At 39.3% G+C, this 18806-nt stretch overlaps 1 protein-coding gene across 2 annotated transcripts in view; it reads left to right on the forward strand.

The window, feature by feature from the left end:
* Positions 1–18806, forward strand: part of LOC120860696 (oxidation resistance protein 1) — a 459170-nt gene that overhangs the window by 231578 nt on the left and 208786 nt on the right. The window lies entirely within an intron of this gene.

An 18806-nucleotide genomic window follows, 5' to 3' on the forward strand; every position in this document is an offset into this window, starting at 1 on the left:
AAACCAAAGTTCGCTGATTGTTGCCAAGGCAAGCTGTGTGATTAGAGGGCTATCATAAAGCCTTATCTGTGCCCCAATATTTTCTGTTTTGGTTTCATTCCAAAGCCCCCTCCCCATGAAAATCACCCACAAGTTATAAAACAAAGAGAAAACATTTTCCGGGGAATCACTTATCCATGTGTGAAGAAGAAAAGGGGGTACTTTTGATTTTTGCTATCAGCACTTTGACCAAACTGAATTTAGCAGATTGGTGGTTTCCTGAGGTGTGATGAGCTATGGAGACGGTTAATTTCAGGGAGTTAGAGAAGCAGGGCAAAAACTAACACTGAGTGGTTGAAATAGAGAGCCGTCTAAGAGGGATCCTTGGGAATGAATAGATCTCAAAGGCAGAGAAGAGACACACAATACAAAGTGGGACTAAGGTTCCAACATTTTATCCCGGCCCAGTGCTTGTTACTGTATTGCCTCTTGGCTCTTACATGTACCGTTCTGTATTATCTTGAGCATATGCTATGAGCTGTGTATTTTTTATCTCCATTTAGCCAATGAGCAAGTTAAGGCTCAGATAGGTTAAGCAGCTTGCCTGAGATCCCCACACTTAGTAACCAATAAACCAAGGGTTTGAGTCTGTCCTGTACAAAAGCAATGACCTATATTCTGTCATTTCCTTCAATAAATAAAACAATCCTCTCTTTTACAAACACAGCAAAATTATTTCACCATTTTAATAAGTACACAGGGGATCTTCTTAAGCCATCTGGAGAGAATTATTTAGCTTGAGATAGACTGTTTAGCAGCTAAGATTATACTTGGAGATTACTATGAAAATTACCCAGCCTGAAGTCCTAGTGAAATAAGTTCACAAGAAAACCAGCAAACTATAAGTTGGCTAAAACAAACGTTTAGAAAACAGGTGGAGCACCCAATGGGGGAAATATATACTCCCCTCCCCCTCCCTGAGATAAGTTTATGTTAATCTTCATAAAGCAATTCTGGGAAGTTTTGGAGGCAAAGCTTCCCAAACATGTAATTCATGTTCAGAACTTTAAAAGATCACAAAAACAGCTTATTTCTTCTTCCCAATCTATAGTTCTGCCAAAGTTTATTGAGAAAATGATACATATTCATATATTCACACATATACAATCATAAAATTATTTTTCTTAGTAAATTTCCACTGTGAGTTAGACTGTAAAAGTTTTTTTTTTTCCGTTCCCTTCAATATAACTGTGGTAACATTACTGTATATAAATAGATTCAGTTTAAATAAATGTTTCCAATATAATCATGCTGTTAGCAATAGCCAGAAAGTAATAGCACTATAAAAAACTAAATTTCACACTGGCTTCAAGTCTTAGGTCATGAGAAAAAAATTAATGGAACTATGTGTAACTTCTAGTATCTCAGAGAATGTGCCCTTTTTTTTTTTTTTAGCAAACCATCAAGCTCTGGTTTGTGCTCTTTTTCATAAGTGATAACAGGTTATGTCAACAGTCTTCCCATAAGTGTTGAAGATATGGGATGGTAAATTCTTTTCTCCCTGTAATTGATTTCAGATATGGCTGGTAAGTCTGCTGGCTTTTGACTTAAGACTCACAAATCTGAAGTCCCTTATGACTATGATGGTGAACGTGCTACACCTGCAGAAATTTGCAGCTTCTTTTTTACCATAAGCATAAAGAAGAGGTTTCCTACATGTCTGTGCTATTTGGCAATGTCCTCAGTGATTGGCTCTAAATATAGACATTGGAGGATTCTTCAGAGCACGATGGGGGAAGGGAGAAGGATGCAGTCTAATGAGCGTGCACTCATCATTCACAGAACTTCTCAAATGGCTTATGGATCAAGTGCCCTACCTGGAAATTAATTTGATGTAATTAGTTTAAGCTGTGTCATCCTATCCCATTCATATGGTCATTCCTTTGTTTTTATACCCACCCCCTTTTTTTTTTTAACATCCCCACCTGAGATACAATCGGTTTATCTTTGTTTTTCTTCAGGGTTATGTTGATAGATTATTTCTTTTTTGAGGACCCACATGTGGGTCAGAGATTGATTGATTCCCATAAGAGAAGATATTGAACATTATATACACTTGAAACAAAAGACAAAAAAAAAACTGTAGAAACTATGTAATTTTTAGCCATAAACAATTTCTTTAAAAATGTATGAAAAGCTACTGCCTTTCTTAGACAGATGATTTGATTTCCTCAGACATAAGTAGGTACATTTTTCCCTGTGGATACTCATTGGTCAGCTGATACTACAGAGTACTGGCTGAGGTTTGCTTAGGAAAACAAAGACCACGCTAGGTATTTGAAAAAGATAGAACTGCCTACAAAGCCTATGGAAAAGGCTGGGAGTGAAGGTCAGAGAGAACTATTTCTGATTTTGAATAAAGCCTGGAAGTGCCAGTTTGACAGGAAGCAAACTCTCAGCTATCTGCAGCACTGAAATGGTTTTAGAAACATGGGAGAAACCTCTGAAAACCTCACATTGCCATCCACCCATAAATCTACCTTTGCCACTAAGGAAGAAAAGTAAAGTCTTCTTATCTTTTCCTTTTCAAGTCTATGAATACCTCTCGTTGATGGAATCTAAATGGAAAGCTTACCAACAGGAGAATATAGAAAAATCTAGTTTTTAGTCTTCAAGCCCCTTGGGTCATTGTATCTAAAAGGTCAGGGATGGGACTGCATTGATATCTCTATAATATATGAACCGACCAGGGTTCTCTTTAAGTCTTAGATGGAATTGTGTATTCTCTTGTAAGGGCTAGCTTGAGTAATGTTGAGTCAGCATTCTGAATGCTTCCATATCCTTTCTTATCCTGACTCTTAGTTGCAGAGAGGACAATTTTTTTTACTTCCATTTACAAGATTGTCAAAGTGTATAATCCAACGGGAGACAGATATGTGTAATAAGGACGTTACCTAGCAACCAACAATATTGGCAAAATCAACTTTCCTTTGCTGCCTTTTCTGAGCATTTTTGTTAGCAAATCTGATCACATTAAAAGGTGAAATGAACAGGAACCTATTTTGATATTTTCAGTTATATCTTGTTCTAGAAGGTAACTCCATGATGGAAGTGTTCCTTCAGATGTATCTGACTTTTTTCACTTGATGAGAACAGTTAAGCACATGTTGATACATTTATTGGTAGAAGGAGCCTCTGACAAAAGAAAGCTGCTTTTCCTGGGGTGTCAGAGTCTTTTTGACTAGCGTGAAAGAATGTAAAAGTGTTCTGTATTCCCCTGCAAATAAAAATTATGGAGGGAAAGTCTGATTTACCAGCACCCCTAGCCTCTGCTCACTAGAAACTAGTAACACAGCCCCCAGTGAGACAACCAAAAATGTCATCAGACACTGTCAGAAGTTCCCTGGGAAGTAAGTCCTCTCTGGTTGAGAAGCACTCATCTAGACAATTCAGTATACTGCAAAATAGAAGTTAGAAACAGCTACCGAAAGGGAGGAAACATTATTATTTTAGATAATTTGTTTACCTGATAAAATCAAGACATTCAACTGAGAAGTTATTTGAACAAAAGACTTCATTTTAACTAGCAAAACAATGTATTTAAACAAAAATTGATAACCATCAGAAACAAGCTAGGAAATGCAGTTTTGAGGTTCCTTTTGTGGTGGCAGCAAAAACCCATGGAAAATGCAAGCAAGAAATGCATGGACATTGTAAAAAGAAAGGAATGAAAATAATGGTGTCCTGCCTGATACTAAGGCATCCCTTAAACCTATAATAATCGGGACAGTGGTACACCAACATATTTATCTAACAAACAGGCCAGTAGGAACAGGGTAAATGGCCTCACACTGACTGAATTTACATTAAAAATTTTAGTTTTGAAAGGTAGCATCACAAAGCAGGACATAAAGGAAGGAAATTTTATTGAATGATGCTGGTACAGTTGTTTATGTGAAAGAAAAATGTTAAATCCATCACACTTTACATTTCAGCAGGATAAGTATTGAGTCTTTTGTGTCATTTTTGTGGGTTATCCTTCTACCCAAAGGCCTGTACATGTCTTCACCAGCGCACTGAACACTCACCCCTGACTTAGCAAAGCCATTTCCCTTCTGCTTTCTGCTGTTTCTGGTAATCCCCCTCTTACATATTTCCACAGCAGGACAGGCTTAGCTTTTATTGTGAACGTCTATTTACTTAGCACTCTTCCCTGTTAAACAGTTCCCTTTTTGAGACTTTTATCATTGCATTCCCAGGCTCTCGCACAGTGGTTGTAAAGTATACTTATTAAAAAAAAAAATTGTGGTAAAATACCCATAACAAAAAAATTATCATTTTAATCATTTTTAAATGTACAACTCAGTGACATTAAGTACATCCTAGAATGTGCTACCATCACCCCATTCATCTCCAGAACACTTTTCATATTGAAAAACTATAACTCTGCACTAATTAAACAATAACTCCCTGTTCCCAGCTTGCCCCAGCCCCTAACAGCCATCATTCATTCGATTTTCTGTCTCTGAATTTGACAACTCTAGGTGCCTCATGTAAGTACCTTTCATGACTGGCTTACTTCATTTAGCGTAACATCTTCAAGGTTTAGCCATGCTGCAAAATTTGTCACAATCTCCTTCCTTTTAAGGACTGAATGATATTTTAATGTATGCATTTACCGCTTTTTGTTCATCCATTCATCCATCGATGGACAGTGGGTTGCTTCCACCGTTTAGCTATTGGGAATAATGCTGCTATAATCACATATTATAACTGTCTTTGTTCCTGTCTTCAGTTCTTTTAAGTATGTACTCAGCAGTGAACTTGCTGGGTTGTATGATAATTCTATTTTTAATTGTTTGAGGAAACACCATACTGTTTTTTCATAGCAAGTATACAGTCTTATATTCCTGCCACCAGTGCACGAGTTCCAATTTCTCTGCATTGTCTGCGAACACTTGTTTTCATCTGTTGTTTTGTTTTTAATAATAGGCATCTTCATAGTAGATATGAAGTGGTATGAATCATTCACTTTTATATCTTAGCAATTCTGGGATTTGACTCACTCATTTTGCCATAAGCAAACCTGAGTCAGAGAACTCACGGGACTCACCCCAGATTAAGTGGCTACTTATGTTTCCAGACTCCTGGTCCACTGCTTCTCTCCCCAAGCCATCGTGTCCCTCTGGCTACACAAGTGGACACAAACAGGGACTGACCAGCAACTTTCCATTTTAATTTCAATTTTGTCTCTCTCTTGCTTATGGCTAAACATCTTCTAATCTCTCATATAAAAAAGAGAGAGCAGGAAAATGACAAGACTGTGGAGGAAATAACTATAAAAAATGTGCCTGTAGGTAACAGTACTATATAGTGCACTTGAAGTTTTGCTAAGAGAGTAGATGCCCTGTTAAGTGTTTACCACAATAAAATTTTTTATATAAAAAACTGAATGAGAAACATGAACAAATAATACTTTCCCCACAAACCAGCAAAGAATGGTGAATTAAAAAGTAATATACACTGTGGTCTCAACAATGAATCGATAACCAGCTAAAGGTTTTTAATTTATTAATGTACTGGGTATTTGGGGCCTCAAAGTAGTGTTCAGGAAATTGCTACGTGTAAAAGAGAGCTGAATATATTTGTGGGATGTGTACTGCCTATTGCTTTGTCATCTTCTATTAATATGGAGAGAGTTGGTCATGATTTTTAGAGTTCTCAAAATATTTGGGGATTCAGAGGTGATGTAGTCTGTGAATGTTTTTTAAGATGCACCATTTTCTGGCAGCCTAAAACCAGCTGCAAAAAAGAACTACTTGTCTAAACATCCAATCACAGAATCCTTCCCCCTCGCTAGAATCACAACATAAAAATAACCCCAGCACATTCATGAATATATTAAAGCAACAGTGAAGAATACACCTGCCTCAGTCACGGGTGCTGCTGAAGAACACACCTGCCTCAAAGGTGCCATCCCTGGAAAAACAACGCAGCCGCGATGTAAACTCAGCCATGGGCATCCATCTCCTCCGGAAACTGGAGCCACGGCACGGAACCCATGCTCCACGAAGCGGGGTGATGTCATGGACCAGACTGCAGAACCCCCGGGGCATGCTGGATTTTTCCACTATAAAACCCGTCAGAAGTTTTGAAGTGACTTTCATCCTTCTCTAGACCATAATCCTCAGAAAGTCAGGAGTCAAAGCTGCTTGGTTCATCATCATCTCCCCTGCCCTTTGCTCAGGGCTGGACGCATAGGAAATACTCAAGGAGTATTTGCTGACTTTGTGAATAAATGAATGTTAAGAAACATGTGTGAGCATGATTGGGAAAGTTCTAATTTTTTTAAACTCTGGAGTTTCTTTCTGCACATGACGCCAAGGGTTCTTTCTTATGAATGCCATGTTTGTAAAATGTTTCAGTTCAGTTCAGTCACTCAGGCGCGTCTGACTCTTTGCGACCCCATGGACTGCAGCACCTCAGGCCTCCCTGTCCATCACCAACTCCCAGAGCTTGCTCAAACTCATCTCCATCGAGTCAGTGATGCATCCAACCATCTCACCCTCTGTCGTCCCCTTCTCCTCCTGTCTTCAATCTTTCCCAGCATCAGGGCTTTTCTAATGAGTCAGCCCTTTGCATCTAGCGGTCAAAGTGCTGGAGCTTCAGCTTCAGCATCCAGTGAATATTCAGAATTGAGTTCCTTTAGGATTAACTGGTTAAGTGTTTACTGTCTGTCAAATGGTATGATTACTCAGATAAGCACTGAAGATATAAATAAATGAAAAAGGGTCAACTGCTCACTGTCTCCATGGGAGATCCTGTGTTCTGTTACCCCTGCTTTGTTTTGAATAACGTAGTTTAGTGTGGTCATCCCGAATAAAAAATAACTGGTGGTTCTGAATCCTTCCTATTTGCCTGGCACCATGTTACTAAGGAGAAGGCAATGGCACCCCACTCCAGTACTCTTGCCTGGAAAATCCCATGGACAGAGGAGCCTGGTGGGCTGCAGTCCATGGGGTCGCTAAGAGTCGGGCACGACTGAAGTGACTTAGCAGCAGCAGCAGCAGCATGCTACTAAACTTTCCCTAGATATCTAATTTAATTCTTATAACAACACTGTACGATGAGGGTGAGGTTGCCATTATTCCTGTACTATGTATGAGAAAACCATGGCTTAAATTGCTTAAATAACTACCAAAAGTCACAATGCTGCTAAGGGAATGGGACTTGGAAACCTGTGCTGTCAGTCCTGGGTTCCACTGCTCATATGGGAGATTCAGACTGCTCTCTTTCTGTCTCTCTCTCTCTCTAAGGAAAGAATTCCAGTGCAGAAAGCTACTGCAGTCACAGCTCTCAAAACACTCAGGTTCCTCTGCAGATAGAGAACAAAAGCCAGAATGTGTATACCATGACAGCAGTCCATATTCTTGTTAGAAAGACTTAGGAAGCCTCATCCATTCACCCATGAAGAATGAATGGAATCCAACTGCCTACCATATTTGATAAGCCAAAGAAAGTGACATGGCCCAAGCAGAGCAGCAAACAGCTATCGCTACGTTTAAACACTCAGTTGTTTCTTTATCCTAGAATGATCCTCTCTTTTAACCCTCAGGTAAGTTAGTCACCTATTAATGCTCTCAAACTTAATTCAAATGCTCCCTCTCCTGTGAAACCTTCTCCCAGTCCCCAAATGAAGCTTTTCTTTTTCTGTGGCCACATTCTGTTGTAACTTTGTTTACTTGGGCTTTTAATTGGAGTAATAGAATTCAAATAGTTTACCATCAGGAGCAATTACATTTTAAAATACATTTGTAAATTATCCAAAAAATTCACACATCCCAAAGTACTATACTTATTTTAGGAAATAGTTAAATATAAAATCCAACCAACAACCGGCTATGTCATATTCAATAACTGCTGCCATTAGGGAATATTTCTTGTTGAACTAGGCAAAATTTAATGAAAGCATAATGATTAAGAAAAGAAATGAGCCCTAGGAAAACCACTCTAAAGTCCTCTTCTCTTCAAACATGTTTGGGTACAAAGGATTTTTGTATTTTTTGAGTGCATTTTAAATGTATTTTTAAGTACAAAAATATAAGACTTTCATTTAGTTATTTTCTTAGCATCAGTTTTACTTTGGGGCCCTTAGAGGCCAAAATGAAATGCCCACCAGCTACTTGAATTCTGGTCTGCATTTCTGATAACAGCTCAGTTTATTAATAGAATGCTGAAGCCACATCTGAGTTCAGTGTCTTAGAGATGGAGAGGGATTTCTTTGTTCTAGGGAAACATTTGTACTAGGGGAATCCTTGTTCAGAAACCTGGGAGGATTTATACATCATTTGAGATGCTGATGTAGAGTTGGACTGTGAAGAAGGCTGAGTGCCAAAGAATTGATGCTTTTGAACTGTGGTGTTGGAGAAGACTCTTGAGAGTCCCTTGGACTGCAAGGAGATCTAACCAGTCCACTCTGAAGGAGATCAACCCTGGGATTTCTTTGGAAGGACTGATGCTAAAGCTGAAACTCCAGTACTTTGGCCACCTCATGTGAAGAGTTGACTCATTGGAAAAGACTTTGATGCTGGGAGGGATTGGGGGCAGGAAAAGAAGGGGATGACAGAGGATGAGATGGCTGGATGGCATCAGCAACTCAATGGACGCGAGTCTGAGTGAACTCCGGGAGTTGCTGATGGACAGGGAGGCCTGGCGTGCTGCGATTCATGGGGTCGCAAAAAGTTGGACACGACTGAGCGACTGAACTGAACGGAACTGAACTGAGATGCTGAAGCTTTACTTTCAGTTGCCCACTTTTGGTGCTTGTTTGTAGGGAGAATGCATGGCTGAACCATGCCGGAGGAGCTGCCACTGAAATAAGGAACCGCATGGTGCTTTCTTTCATGAATCTCTTCTGAAAAGTCCCATTTCTGTTTATCAAGCAAATACATTTTGATTATGTCCCCCAAGTTCCATAGGAATATACTCTTTGGGCAGCTCTGTTCTCTATTCTGAGGCAGTGTATATATGTGGGCTTCAGGCCTAAACTGTTGCTACATTTAAAAATCAAAGTTGAGTCAGTGTATTCAGGCCTCCTAAAAATCCATAGGGACTTCAGAGAGAGTCACTATTAAGCCTTCTTGATACATGTTGTTGTTTAGCTGCCAAGTTGTGTCAAACTCTTCTTGTGATTCTATACACTGTGGCCCACCATATTTCTTTGTCCTTGGGATTTCCCTGGCAAGAATACTGGAGTTGGTTGCCATTTCCTTTTCCAGGGGATCTTCCTGACCCAGGGATCAAACCCAAGTCTCCAGAATTGGCAGGTGGATTCTTTACCACTCAGCCGATAGTATTCTGTCAACTTAGGGGCTAACTGGCCAGATATATCTGTGAAAAACCAGAAGGTAAAAGTGCATTGTAACTCCGCTTATTCTCTGTATCTTCCTGAGAGGATTCAGTGACTCTTGCATTTGTGAAAAATAGAATATATCATTTTTCCAGGGGATGAAGATAACAGAGACTATATTTAACCTTAGGTTTTCAGATGTGAAATTCATTTGAAATGTGCTAAAAGTTCATTGTATGAATATTGCATATCTCTTAACAGTAGTGACATTGATGGGTTCTCAGTTTTTTTAGTTCCACATGGTTTCTGTAAACCTGACTGTGGACATGGGTGGTGGATCATTTGAACTTGTCTCTCCAAATAAATGGTAGCCACCTGGGTATCAAAGACTCTATTTTATTCTCCTCTTAATTGTCTCTTGGCACCAATCAGGATATTGGGAGTGTAGTTAGTGTTTTATAAAGATTTACTGGCATCTTAGGGAAGAAAATGTTTCTAAACCCAAGGGGAGAAAAACTGTTTATAAGCATAATTAAAAATGGATTCTTATTTAGAGGAAAATAACCCTAAAGTCTTACATATTAAAAGACACAATCCAAGCTAAACTTGTAATGCTATTTTGTTCTGCTGCAATTTTTCTTATTTTATTTTTCTTATATCTTACATATATATATATCTCTTCTTTTTCTTATATATATATCTTATTTTTCTTATATATTCTTTTCATATATATATGTTTAAATTAAACTATATAAAGGGTAAAATGTATATAGTCCACTCCACCCCCAACCTATGTAATTTGCTGTTCTTGCCTGCAATTCTTTATTCATAAAGTTCCTCATTTGCCTAAAGGCTGTTATCCTCACTTTTCTTCACTTAACTTTTACTCTTAAGATTCGGTTAAGGTAACATCACTTCCAGAAAGCCATCATAATACCTCTGTATTAGCATTTGATGTTTCATTATAAAAATATTTTCTTCCCCATTACCTTAAGTTCCCTGAGGGCAAAGTTTATGCCCTATATATTTTTGTGTCCCAATGCCTGATGTGTAGGGAATACTCAATAAAAAATTTTAGGCCTAGGTGTCAGTTATTCATATTTATAATATTTATATTTCCATTTATATTCTATCATCAATTTTCATTATCCCAGAATGATTTTTCTTATTTTCCTCTCTGTAATATTCAAATCCCAGAATCTATCAACTTACCATAGATTCTGGAGACACTATGATCTCTTCTCTGTTAATGGGTCTCAAACTCGAGTGCATATTGGAATCACCTGGGGAGTTTTTAAATGTACTCATATTCATAGTAAGTCATGTTAATAGCCCGTACACCCGGTATGATGTATTAAGATGAGCTACAGTATCACCTGTGTGGTATGCTTCCAGAAAGGGTATAACCCAGTCAAATCATGAGAAAACCCCAGGCAGATCCAGTTGAGCGGCATTCTGTGAGATGCTTGGCCGGCGTGCTTCATATAGTTAATTTTAGGTTACATGAATGTCACCTTTTAGAGGCTTGTTTGTGTGTCTATTTTTGGCTGTGCTAGTCTTGGTGGCTGCACAGACTCTTCTCTAGGTGTGGCGAGCCGGGGCTGCTCTCTAGCTGTGGTGCGTGGGCTTTCCATTGCGCTGGCGTCTCTTGTTCCAGAGCACGGTCTCTAGGGTGCATGGACTTCAGTAGCCGTGGCACGTGGGCTCGGCAGTTGAGACTCAGTGCTTGTGGTGCACAGGCTCAGTTGCTCCCTGGGCCAGTGGAATCTGCCTGGATTAGGGATTGAGCCCATCCATGTCCCCTGCACTGGTGGTGGATTCTTCACCACTGAGCCACCAGGGAACCCTGAATTTCACCTTTATTTCATGACCTAATGCAGAGTCCTCTGAACCAGGCTGGTAATATTTGCAAAAGACAGAGATTAGCTAAAATATTCTATCGGTGTTAATTTTCTGATCTTGATAATTATACTGTGATTATAGAAGATGTTAATATTAGAGACAGCTGGGTGAAGGCTATATGGTAATCTTTTGTATCATTGTCACAACTGAATTGTAAATCTACAATTACTTAAAAGTCAAAAGCTTTCTAAACAACTTTTTAAAAATGTCACTTATGTCACTCCCAGGTTTTCTGATTTAACTTGTTTGGGTCGAGACCTTGGATACTCAGGACTTAAAACATTTCCCCAGGTGATGCCAGAGAACAGACAAGCTGAGAACCAGTGCTCTAAACCAGCAGTACTTGAATTTGCCTGTCCGTTAGAACCTCTTGGGAAGATTGTTTTAAATCCCAGTGCTCAGCCTTTCCCCCAGATTGAATTAGAATATCTAGGGTTTGGACCAAGGCATTGATACTTTTTAAAAGCTCTTCACGTAATTCTATGCAAAATGTGTTTGAAAATTGCTGCTGTAAACTGATATTCCCAAATGGGCATGATCATAAGCATATCCTGGAACGTTCCATGGTCATGACAATGGCCGTAAGCATTCTAATATAGACTTAGGTGCTCCAAACCTACTGAATCAATATTCAGAGAAGAGTATTTTTAATATTCAACCAGGTGAATTTTATGATCAGAAAAGTTTGGGAAGCATTACAAATTATCTAGATATACTGAGGTTGGTATAGATTCTGGCAGTGAAGGCTGAAGCTCTACAGAGAGAGACTATTCCTTATTGTACCAGCAGGAAAAGAAAGGGTATAAATGACGGGCTACAGAGGAAATCCATGGACTATAAATCCCCCAACTTGGATAGAATGTAAGTTTGGCCATTATTTATTCAATATTGATTTACTGGGGAAAGAATAATGAATGGGCAAGTCCCTGACCTCACAGAACTTGCATTCCAGTGGTAGAGGGATACAAATGATAAGCAAATTCATGAGTGAGAGTGATAATTTCAGATAAATTACACTTAAAAATAATTTTAAAACAACCCAGATGTCCATCAGCAGATGCTTGGATTAACAAACTGTGGTATACACATACAATGGAATATTCAGTACAGTTCAGTTCAGTCACTCAGTCATGTCTGACTCTTTGCAACCCCATGAATTGCAGCATGCCAGGCCTCCCTGTTCATCACCGAAACCCAGAGTTCACTCAGACTCACGTTCGTCGAGTCAGTGATGCCATCTAGCCATCTCATCCTCTGTCATCCCCTTCTCTTCCTGCCCCCAATCCCTCCCAGCATCAGAGTCTTTTCCAATGAGTCAACTCTTCGCATGAGGTGGCCACAGTATTGGAGTTTCAGCTTTAGCATCATTCCTTCCAAAGAAATCCCAGGGCTGATCTCCTTCAGAATGGACTGGTTGGATCTCCTTGCAATCCAAGGGACTCTCAGGAGTCTTCTCCAACACCACAGTTCAAAAGCATCAATTCTTCGGCGCTCAGCTTTCTTCACAGTCCAACTCTCACATCCATACATGATCACTGGGAAAACAATAGCCTTGACTAGATGGACCTTTGTTGGCAAAGTAATATCTCTGCTTTTGAATATGCTATCCAGGTTGGTCACAACTTTTCTTCCAAGGAGAAAGTGTCTTTTAATTTCATGGCTGCAGTCACCATCTGCAGTGATTTTGGAGCCCAGAAAAATAAAGTCTGACACTGTTTCCACTGTGTCCCCATCTATTTCCCATGACGTGATGGGACCGGATGCCATGATCTTCGTTTTCTGAATGTTGAGCTTTAAGCCAACTTTTTCACTCCCCACTTTCACTTTCATCAAGAGGCTTTTTAGTTCCTCTTCACTTTCTGCCATAAGGGTGGTGTCATCTGCATATCTGAGGTGATTGATATTTCTCCTGTCAACCTTAATTCCAGCTTGTGCTTCTTCCAGCCCAGCATTTCTCATGATGTACTCTGCACAGAAGTTAAATAAGCAGGGTGACAGTATATAATAGCCTTGACGTACTCCTTTTCCTATTTGGAACCAGTCTGTTGTTCCATGTCCAGTTCTAACTGTTGCTTCCTGACCTACACATGGTATGTGTATACCACAGTTTGTTAATCCATGCATCTGCTGATGGACATCTGGGTTGTTTTAAAATGTTTATCATGCATATGGGTTTCTCAAGAGGCAGGTCAGGTGGTCTGGTATTCCCATCTCTTTCAGAATTTTCCACAGTTTATTGTGATCCACACAGTCAAAGGCTTTGCATTGTCAATAAAGCAGAAATAGATGGTTTTCTGGAACTCTCTTGCTTTTTCGAAGATCCAGCAGATGTTGGCAATTTGATCTCTGGTTCCTCTGCCTTTTCTAAAACCAGCTTGAATATCTGGAAGTTAACAGTTCACGTATTGCTGAAGCCTGGCTTGGATAATTTTGAGCATTAATTTACTAGTGTGTGAGGTGAGGGCAAGTGTGTGGTAGTTTGAGCATTCTTTGGCATTTCCTTTCTTTGGGATTGGAATGAAAACTGACCTTTTCCAGTCCTGTGGCCACTGCTGAGTTTTCCAAATTTGCTGGAATATTGCAGCATCATCTTTCAGGATTTGAAATAGCTCAACTGGAATTCCATCACCTCCACTAGCTTTGTTCGTAGTGATGCTTTCTAAGGCCCACTTGACTTCACATTCCAGGATGTCTGGCTCTAGGTAAGTGAACACACCATCGTGATTATCTTGGTCTTGAAGATCTTTTTTGTACAGTTCTTCTGTGTATTCTTGCCACCTCTTCTTAATATCTTCTGCTTCTGTTAGGTCCATACCATTTCTGTCCTTTATCGAGCCCATCTTTGCATGAAATGTTCCCTTGGTATCTCTAATTGTCTTGAAGAGATCTCTAGTCTTTCCCATTCTGTTGTTTTCCTCTATTTCTTTGCATTGATTGCTGAAGAAGGCTTTCTTATCTCTTCTTGCTATTCTTTGGAACTCTGCATTCAGATGCTTATATCTTTCCTTTTCTCCTTGGCTTTTCACTTCTCTTCTTTTCACAGCTATTTGTAAGGCCTCCCCAGACAGCCATTTTGCTCTTTTGCATTTCTTTTTCATGGGGATGGTCTTGATCCCTGTCTCCTGTACAATGTCAGGAACCTCAGTCCATAGTTCATCAGGCACTCTGTCTATCAGATCTCGTCCCTTAAATCTATTTCTCACTTCCACTGTATAATCATAAGGGATTTGATTTAGGTCATACCTGAATGGTCTAGTGATTTTCCCTCCTTTCTTCAATTTAATTCTGAATTTGGCAATAAGGAGTTCATGATCTGAGCCACAGTCAGCTCCTGGTCTTGTTTTTGCTTACTGTATAGAGCTTCTCCATCTTTGGCTGCAAAGAATATAATCAATCTGATTTCTGTGTTGACCAGTCTTCTCTTGTGTTGTTGGAAGAGGGTGTTTGCTATGACCAGTGCATTTTCTTGGCAAAACTCTATTAGTCTTTGCCCTGCTTCATTCCATGTTCCAAGGCCAAATTTGCCTGTTACTCCAGGTATTTCTTGACTTCCTCCTTTTGCATTCCAGTCCCCTATAATGAAAAGGATATCTTTTTTGGGTGTTAGTTCTAAAAGGTCTTGTAGGTCTTCATAGAACCATTCAACTTCAGCTTCTTCAGTGTTACTGGTTGGGGCATAGACTTGAATTACTGTGATATTGAATGGTTTGCCTTGGAGACGAACAGAGATCATTCTGTCATTTTTGAGATTGCATCCAAGTACTGCATTTTTGACTCTTTTGTTGACCTGATGGCTACTCCATTTCTTCTGGGGGATTCCTGCCTGCAGTAGTAGATATAATGGTCATCTGAGTTAAATACACCCATTCCAATCCATTTTAGTTCGCTGATTCCTAGAATGTCGATGTTCACTCTTGCCATCTCTTGTTTGACCACTTCCAATTTGCCTTGATTCATGGACCTGACATTCCAGGTTCCTATGCAATATTGCTCTTTATGGCATTGGGCCCTCCTTCTATCACCGGTCACATCCACGGCTGGGTATTGTTTTTGCTTTGGCTCCATCCCGTCATTCTTTCTGGAGTTATTTCTCCACTCATCTCCAGTAGCATATTGGGCACCTACTGACCTGGGGAGTTCCTCTTTCAATATCCTATTATTTTGGCTTTTCATACTGTTTAGCCATAAATGAATGAAATATTGATACATGCTACAGTGTAGATGAACTTTGAAAATCTTAATATTAAGTAATATAAACCAAACACAGTAAGTCACATATTATATGACTCATATTAAATGTGTAGGAAACGTCAGTCCATAGAAATCGAACATACCTTATTGATTGCCAGGGACTGGGGCAGGTGAAATGGTGAGCTATTTCTTCATACATGTGGCATTTCCTTTTGGAGCTATGAAAATATTTTGGAAGTAGTTAGAAGTTAGGAGCACAACCTTTCAAATGCACTAAATGCTACTGAATTGTTCACTTTATAATAATTTTATGTTATGTGAACTATAGTTCATAAAAATAGTAATAATTTTTTTAATTTAATATGACAACATCATAGAGAAAAGTAGATGGCGGATGGATTCTCCAGATTGGGCCACCAAGGAAAGCATTGATCCCAAGGAGTTACTTTTAAATTAAGACCTAAATGATAGAAGAAGCCAGTCATGTAAACTTCAAGGGGTAGAGAATCCCAAATGCAGGGAATAGCAAATGCCGAGGTCCTGAGGAGGGAATGAGCTACACATATAGGAGGAAAGGAAAAAGGCCAGCATGGTGAGGGAAGGGAGAGCGGATGAAGTTACCAGGGACAGTTGAGGTAGGCCATAACGGAACTTATAGACCATAGTAAAGAGTTTTAGCAGCCACCATTTGAACCTAATTATATATACTGTGTGTATGTGAATACATGTATATATAGTTAGTGTATATAAAACATGGATTGTTGGAGACAAGGTTGGAAGCAGAAACACCAGCTAAGATGCTGTTTCAGTGTAGCAGGGATGTAGTAACTTGGAGTAGAATGATAGTCAGAGAGAGAGATATAAGTGAATGGATTCAGAATCTTTTTGAAGAGTGTATTGATGGAACAGATATAGAGATGTGAGAGTTGGAAAGAGGAACAGGTGTGAGGTTCGAGGTATCTGAGTATGTTTGTTTCCATATTTCAGATAGGGTGGAATTTTCAGATAGGAGGAGAATTTTATGAATATGTTTAATGCCTTTCAAGTCCCAAAGTATCCTTGTGACCCTAGAGAATTCTGCCTTATCTTGATCCATGTCAGGAGTATCTAGACATTGAATTATTAAATGCTAAAGATGAGTACCTGTTTCAGTTATTAGTCATAACTGGCTTTGTTCAAAGAAGTGAGATAGGTGTCTTTCTTTAATCACAACAGGGATTTTTTGGTTGGTGTTTTCTGTGTTACATGTATCCCTAGAGCCATTTGGGAATAGAATCAAGCTGAATTTCACAGCAGAGATTCTTTATGTGTGTTCAGTTCTTAATGCACAAATGCATGGAGTTACCGTAGAAATGAATAACCGCTGAGAGAAACGTCAGTGCTTTTCTGTAGACATCACTCAGACCTGCACCGCTGGTGGCCGTCTTCCTGCTGCTTGCAGACCCTGTGAGTATCCGGTTGTGAACTTCGTGTTTCTTCATCGAGAGCTCATTTGATAACACTCCTGCCTTCCTTGGCATCACCCACGCCTTCCTTGAACCACAGGTTCTTTTTTTCTCTCTCTCACCACTGAACTTCAGTGATTAAGGGCCAAGGAAAGCCTGGCAGTTCCTAGAAGAGGAAGGGCCATGTGCTGCCCACTACATTTCCTCCCTTTTCTTTTACCCCAGTACTTGCATTGAGGAGGTGGTATCCTAATGTTGCCCTTCTAAGAATGCCTCCTCCAAGCCAACCTGATTACTAACAGCTTTTAGGAAGAAGCACAGCTGTAACTGCACTTCTCTAAGTTGTCACTTTGTAACATCTGCAGATCTGATCAGGAATCTTTACAAAGGAGGGGCCTAGCATCTCCATCCTTATTTGAATTTATTTGTTCTTACATTGGTGTTTAAAATGAAAAAATGTGTGAAAACAAATTTGGCATGTTATTTGAGGGAATTCATGATTTCCATATTCAGTAGAAATAATTTTCCAATCTCTTTCCTGTGAAAAACCACCAGCACCATGCTGATAAATATGGAATAGTAAGTATCCTTGTCAGAAAGCGGGCTTATCCGATACTTTTCTACTTATCTGATTGTCTTCTTATCTGATACTTTCTACACTTTTGGTGTAGAAAAATAAACTCTGCTTATACAAACTATTTATTAAATTAATATATTATGTCTAGATTCGTCCCTGTATCTATTAGAAACAATTTGCCAATATGTATTATTTAATATCTCCATAACTTGAGAAAATAATTTATATCTATATCTATATTTTTTCTGCATTTATCTATTTATCACCTATATCCATGTTTGGCTTATGCAGTAATATACAACATAAATAAAATAAACTGAGAACTAAATACACTGAGTAAATTTCCTTTTCTAGAACAGCGGCTTCTGCCATATCATGCTCAAGAACTGGAAATTTGCCTCAGAGTAGCTAATGCCCTGAAAAAAGCCTCAGTTGCCCACAATAAAGTATTTTATTTCAAATACACATTTTACTAAAGCAGCTTTATTGATAGCATCAGGTTTAATGCTGATAGCTTAAGGTGAAGGATGCCGGATTCATGATCGCCAAAGAAGAAGATTTAGCTTTGGGACCAGGGACCAGGCTTGATCACTCAAGAACTTTTAGTATCAGAGTTTTATCAAAGTAAGAAAAGGGTCGGGGAAAGCTTCTGACATAGACCTCAGAAGGGGAGCAGACAATGTCTCCCTAGCTAGTTTTATCCAGGCCTTACATACCTTTTTCTGCCTGGTGGCTCAGATGGTAAAGTGTCTGTCTACAGTGTGAGAGACCCGGGTTCAATCCCTGGGTTAGGAAGATCCCCTGGAGAAGGAAATGGCAATCCACTCCAGTATATTGCCTGGAAAATCCCATGGACGGAGGAGCCTGGAAGGCTACAGTCTATGGGGTCACAAAGAGTCGGACACAACTGAGCAATTTCACTTCACTATATACTTTTTTCAGACCCACTCCCATAACATACATCTTAAATTAACAAGATTAAAACTAACAATAGAAAGATCTTACCAGACCCACTCCCATAATATCCCTTATGATTATACAGTGAAAGTGAGAAATAGATTTAAGGGCCTAGATCTGATAGATAGATGAACTATGGAATGAGGTTTGTGACATTGTACAGGAGACAGGGATCAAGACTATCCCCATGGAAAAGAAATGCAAAAAAAGCAAAATGGCTGTCTGGGGAGGCCTTACAAATAGCTGTGAAAAGAAGAGAGGTGAAAAGCAAAGGAGAAAAGGAAAGATATAAGCATCTGAATGCAGAGTTCCAAAGAATAGCAAGAAGAGATAAGAAAGCCTTCTTCAGCAATCAATGCAAAGAAATAGAGGAAAACAACAGAATGGGAAAGACTAGAGATCTCTT

The sequence above is a fragment of the Oryx dammah genome, unplaced genomic scaffold (genome assembly GCF_014754425.2).
Source record: "Oryx dammah isolate SB20612 unplaced genomic scaffold, SCBI_Odam_1.1 HiC_scaffold_11163, whole genome shotgun sequence".
Taxonomy (NCBI): Eukaryota; Metazoa; Chordata; class Mammalia; order Artiodactyla; family Bovidae; genus Oryx; species Oryx dammah.